The sequence below is a fragment of the Carlito syrichta genome, unplaced genomic scaffold, assembly GCF_000164805.1.
Source record: "Carlito syrichta isolate Samal-C Ts95f unplaced genomic scaffold, Tarsius_syrichta-2.0.1 Scaffold279535, whole genome shotgun sequence".
In the NCBI taxonomy this organism is placed as follows: Eukaryota; Metazoa; Chordata; class Mammalia; order Primates; family Tarsiidae; genus Carlito; species Carlito syrichta.
In genome coordinates, this window is record NW_007223631.1 from 294,612 (window position 1) to 300,577 (window position 5,966).

The following is a 5,966-nucleotide window of genomic DNA, read 5'->3' on the forward strand; positions in this document are numbered from 1 at the left end:
ACAGTGGCTTCCAAATGCTTCCACCTAACAGAAGTGATGCAATTCAATTCTACATGAAAAAATAATAAATGAGGACAGGCTTGCTGGCCCATGCCTTTGGGAGTCTGAGGCGGGAGAATCATATGAGCCCAGAAGTTTGAGACCAACCTGGGCAACATAGTGAGACTTCCTCTTTGCAAAAAAATTTGAAAATTGGCCAGGCATGGTGGTGCGCCTGTAGTCCCAATTACTTGGGAGGCTGAGAAAAGAGGATCACTTGAGTTCAGGAGGTTGAGGCTGTGGTGAGCCAGGACTGCACCACTGCACTGCAGTCTAGGAGACAAAGTAAGATTCTGTCTCTCAGAACAAACAAACAAAAAACCAACATAATAAATAAGTGACAAGTATTACAATGCAAAGATCAAAAGTGATAAGAATCGGAACCTAGGTTGCTTTTGAAAACAATCTTTTGGCAATATTTGTGTGGTTGCACTCTTTTGCAATTAGAGAACATTTTAAATTAAAGAAAAAGAAAGAAAGAAAGAAAGAAAGAAAGAAAGAAAGAAAGGAAGGAAGGAAGGAAGGAAGGAGGGAAGAAAAAGAAAGAAAGAAAAGGTCTCTCTCTGTTGTCCAAATTAGAGTGCAGTGGCATGATTATAGCTCACTGTAGACTCCAACTCCTAGACTCAAGCACTCCTCCCACCTCAGCCTCCCAAGGACTACGAGCTTGCACTAGGACTACAGCCTCAGTTAGCTACAGGCACACACCACCACGCATGGCTAATTAATTTTTTTTTTTGTAGAGACGAGGTCTTGGTATGATGCCCAGTTGGTCTTGAACTTCTGATCTCAAGTGCCCCTCCTGCCTCAGTCTCCCAAAGCATTGGGATTACAGGTGTGAGCCATTGCACCTGGCCCGAATAATTTCTTTCTTTTTTTTTTTTTTTGAGTTGGAGTCTCGCTCTGTCACCCAGACTGGAGTGCAGTGGCCACTCCCGGCCACCGCAGCCTCGACCTGCTGGGCTCCAGCGATCCTTTCACCTCAGCCTTCCAAGTAGCCGGAACTACAGGCGCACACTACCACACCCAGCTAATTTTTTGATTTATTGTAGAGGTGAGGTCTCGCCAAGTTGCCCAGGTGGGTCTCGAACCCGCGGGCTCAGGCAATCCACTCACCTCAGACTCCCAAAGGCGTGGGATTACAGGCTGAGCCACCAAGCCCGGCTTGAAGTGTTTAATATAACAAATAAATTGGGCAGGAGGAGCAAGCTGTTATTGCCTCCTACTCTTTTCTGTTTTCAAAAGACAGCCAAGTGCCCATGCCATAAGAGATAAGAAAGACAAGTGGGACCTCATCAAACTAACAGGCTTCTGCAAAGTCAAATAAACTATCAAGAGAACCGGGAAATATTTGCCAACTGTATATCTGACAAAGGCCTAATATCTAGGATCTATAAGGAACTCGAATGAGCCAAAAAGAATAAAACAAACAGTTCTATTAAAAAGTGGGCAATATATGGATAGATACTTCTCAAAAGAAGACACACAAGCAGCCAACAGATACATGAAAAAATGCTCAGCCTCACTAAGCATCAAAGAAATGCAAATTTAAACCATACTGAGATAACACCTAACTCCAGTCAGGATGGCTATCATCGATAACTCAAAAAACAACAGATGCTGGAGAGGATGAGGGAAAGAGAGAATGCTTCTACACTGTTGGTGGGAGTGTAAATAGTACAGCCTCTGTGGAAAACAGTTTGGTGATTTCTAAAAGATCTAAAAATTGACCTCCCATATGACCCTGCAATCTCCCTTCTGGGAATATACCTAGAGAAATTCAAATCCCTCTATGAAAAAGATACCCACACACATATGTTTATTGCAGTGTTATTCACAACAGCAAAAACATGGAATCAACCATGCGCCCATTGAAAGAGAACTGGTTAAAAAAAAATGTGGTACATATACACGATGGAATATTATGCAGCCATAAAAAGGACAAAATTATGAACTTCACAGCAACGTGTATGGACTTAGAATCTACAATACTGAGTGATCTATCACAGAAACAAAGAACTGAGTACCACATGTTCTCACTCTAAGCGTACCTTGGGCGATTATCATACTATAAGAAAGGGATTGGCAGTAGCGGGAAATGTGCTGGGAGAGGCCGGGGGCAGGACTGGCAGGAGTGGGAAACTTCTAGGGAAGGGTGGGGGGCACACCTCCTCAACAAGGGTACCAGCATAATAACCATTTGTATACCTAATGAGCTGTACCCCATATCTTTTTTTAAAAAAAGCAGACAGCCAAATTCAGACACACTGCTTTGTACCTGTGAGAAAATAATTTCTATACTCGTAGAATCTTGTAACAGAGACACCATTCTGTTCATGTACCAAGTCATTTAGGTTGGGGAGAAAAAAAGCAATATCTTCATCTAGATACACACAGCACTTATTAAAGTGTGATTATTGAACCAAATTCTTACATAGAATGAAGTGTGTGTGGTTTTTTTGTTTGTTTGTTTGCTTGAGTCAGGGTTTCACTCTGTCACCCAGACTGGAGTTGCAGTGGCATGATCATGACTCACGGCAGCCTTGACTTCCTGAGCTCAGGCAATCCTTCCACCTCAGTCTCCCAAGTAGCTGGGAGTACAGGCAGATGTCATCACACCCAGCTAATATTTTGATTTTTTGTAGGGACAAGGTCTCACTGTGTTACCCAGGCCGGTCTCAAACTCTTGGACTCAAGCAGTCCTCCTGCCTTGGCCTCCCTAAGTGCTAGGATTACAGGTATGAGCCATCTCTGGCTTTTTTTTTTTTTTTTTTTTGTAGGGACAAGTTCTCACTATGTTGCCCAGGCTGGTCTCAAACCCCTGGGCTCAAGCAATCCTCCTGTCTTGGTCTCCCTAAGTGCTGGGATTACAGGCATGAGCCACCACACCCAGACAAGAGATGCATTTCAAAGAAGAGTTCTCTTCACCAAGGGAAGTTGAACTTTTGACTCCTGGTGTTATCAAGTCTATTTTCTCCTCTTTCTTTTGGCCACCTTTATCTCATTCCTTAATTCTCTGAATCCTGACCACCACCACCAAACCATTGCCAAGTTCTGATGCACAGTGGTCCACAGGACTCACTGGACCAGACTAAAAGTGTTCACAATAACAAGTACAGGGAGCAGAAATCCATATGAGAGTGGAATATGGGTCATATTTATGTTTTCACAGAATACCTCTAAGTTAATTCAATAAAGAGTTGTCAGTCATCTAGATGCGTTTGTTACTATGGAGCTATGGATGTGAGTTAATATTCTGGAATCCTAGACAGCCATTGCCAGGGTTAAGAAAAATCCACATGTGCTCACCTCCAGAGATATTCATAGCATAGTCTTTTAAAAACATTTTTATTATAAAAATGTGGGGTACATTTCCGGGTTAGGTATATAAACATTGATCATGCAGGTACCCTTGTTGATGAGCATGGTATAGTTTTAACTGAACATAAAAAAAGTTGTAGACTAATATGTAATTTTTAGTTTAAAAAAAAGTATGCTTGGCCTATAGATAAGTCTGTTTGGAAAACATGATAGAAAAGAATAAAGGTTGGAAGGAGACATGTGCTTGTCCTTAAGAAATGTTTGTAGAATGAGGGAGATAAGACTTGTATGTCAATAAAATTATGATAGTAAGGTAGATAATGACAGACTCCCTAAGAGAGGATCAGATAAGGTGTCAAGAGAATCCAGAAAAGGACTTGGATTAATTCTGAACGAGAACATCACAGAATGTTTATGAAAGAGATAAGGTCTTGATTGTACCTTGAAGGTATGCATGAGGAGGTATAGAGTGCATACTTTCGAGTCTATGTCAAAAAAATACTTATCTCCGTTCTAGTGGCGTTGAATTTACATTTCACAATACTGTACTACTTATGATAAATGCAAGACCAGGCACAGTGGCTCAAGCCTGTAATCCCAACACTTTGGGAGGCCGAGGTGAGAGGATTGCCTGAGCCTAGCAGGTCGACGCTGGGGTGGCCATGAGCATGTACAGCTTGGGCAATGGAATGAGACTCCAACTCAAAAAAAAGAAAAAAGAAAAAGAAATGCAGGCTGGGCATGGTGGCTCACACCTGTAATCTCAGTGCTTTGGGAGACTGAGGCAAAAGGATTACTTGAACCCAGGAGTTCAAGACCAGCCTGGGCAACATAGTGAGACCCTGTCTCTACAAAGGATAACAAAAATTAGCTGGGTGCAGTGGCATGTGTCTGTAGTCCCAGCTATTGCGGAATCTAAGATGGGAGGACCACTTGAGCCCAAGAGTTCAAGGCTACTGTGAACTGTCATCATACCACTGCACTCAGAACAAGTGACAGAACAAGATCCTGTCGAAAATAAATATATAAATAAATAAATGCACGCACACGCATACACACACACAGAGTGGTTCATATCTTCAGTACATTTAGCAATTTATTAATAAATGAGCACTTTAAATCACATACAAAATCTTAGAGGCATGTCAAACTCCATTGCAGGATATTTAGCAGCATCCCTGGCCTCTCCTCACTAGACCTCAATGGCATCTTCCCACATGCGACAACCAAAAATGTCTCCAGGCACAGCCCCGTGGGAGCAAGATAGCCCTTAGTTAAGAACCACTGGCATAAATACACAAAACACACACAACAGATTCCTTCCCTCTCCTCTGCAGGTTGATTAAAAATTTCAGAGTTCAAGACCTGTATTTTCTTTTCAGTTTCCTTCTTCGATGGTTCTTAACTCCATTGAGTCAAGTAAGTCTTTGACGATCCATTGAAGGCTATTGGCACATTCACTTCTCAGAAAACCACACTAGGTGAGTACCATTTTGCAGGATTTACATTAGGGCAGGATTTACATTAGGGCTTTCCTGAGAGGAGTTCTGTTTCCGGGAGCTTGTAGAATTATCACAATCTGTATACTTAAGGTAAGTCAGTGTAAAAAAGGTCCATATTTTGGACCCTCTTCTGTATTTACTTCAGAACATCGATAATCAGGTGAGAATGTTCTGGTTTACCAAACCCTTCCTTCTGCCTAACTGGGGTTAGGCAGTTTTAGCAAAATTCATGCCATCAGAAGACAAAACATTATGAGGTAAGATAGATTCGACCTCCCTCCACCCACTTCTAGTTTGATTGCTGTTTAATCCAGCTCCTTCTCCCTCCCTGTCTGTCCAGGTGAGTGAGACAAAAGACGGAACCAAAGAGTCAGCCAGGTAAGAAAAGGGTCATCTGGATGCCCGACTTTGTGAAACATTACAAATACAGACAAAGGTGTGTAGAATATGTATCTAAACTCTATGAGTAAATTATGAACTCTCGATAGCCTTCAGCCACTGAGTACTCCTAAAGGATTTTCTAGATCCCCAAAGACTTATGAATATAGAAAACTGGCCGCTGCTCCACTCCTCGTCCGAGCACCTGTGCCAGGCTGTGGAATTCCCTGAAGCACACAACCTAGGAGTCAAGGTCAGCGCCAGACACCGCTGGCCTCTTCCTCTGCGCCCGGCTCTCTCTCCTGTAACGAGTCCCACAGGGCCTGGCCCGCCCCTGACCCCGCTGCCGGCGTTAGTAATTGGGAGTGAGTGAGGAGGATCCGGGTGGCCCCTGCGTGACAGCCAGGAAGATTCTCAGCCTTCCCGGTTCGGGAAAGGGAAAGAATGCGGGAGGGGTAAGATTTCTTTCCCCATAGGACCAGCAGGGCAAGACCGCAGCCGGTGTGTCTTTCCTTTCGACCAAGGTGTCTCTGTTGCTCCATAAATAAACCGTGTCGCTGCCATCCGAGAGCGCTATAAAGGCGGCGGGGCGGCGGGCCCCGGGGCATTCCGAGCTGGGCGCCAGCAGCGACAGGTGAGTCCGCCGCTCAGGATGCAGCCCCAGCCACCGGCCCGGGCTTACCTCCCGGGGAGGCTTCGATGACCGAGGACGGGCGGGCGAGGGGC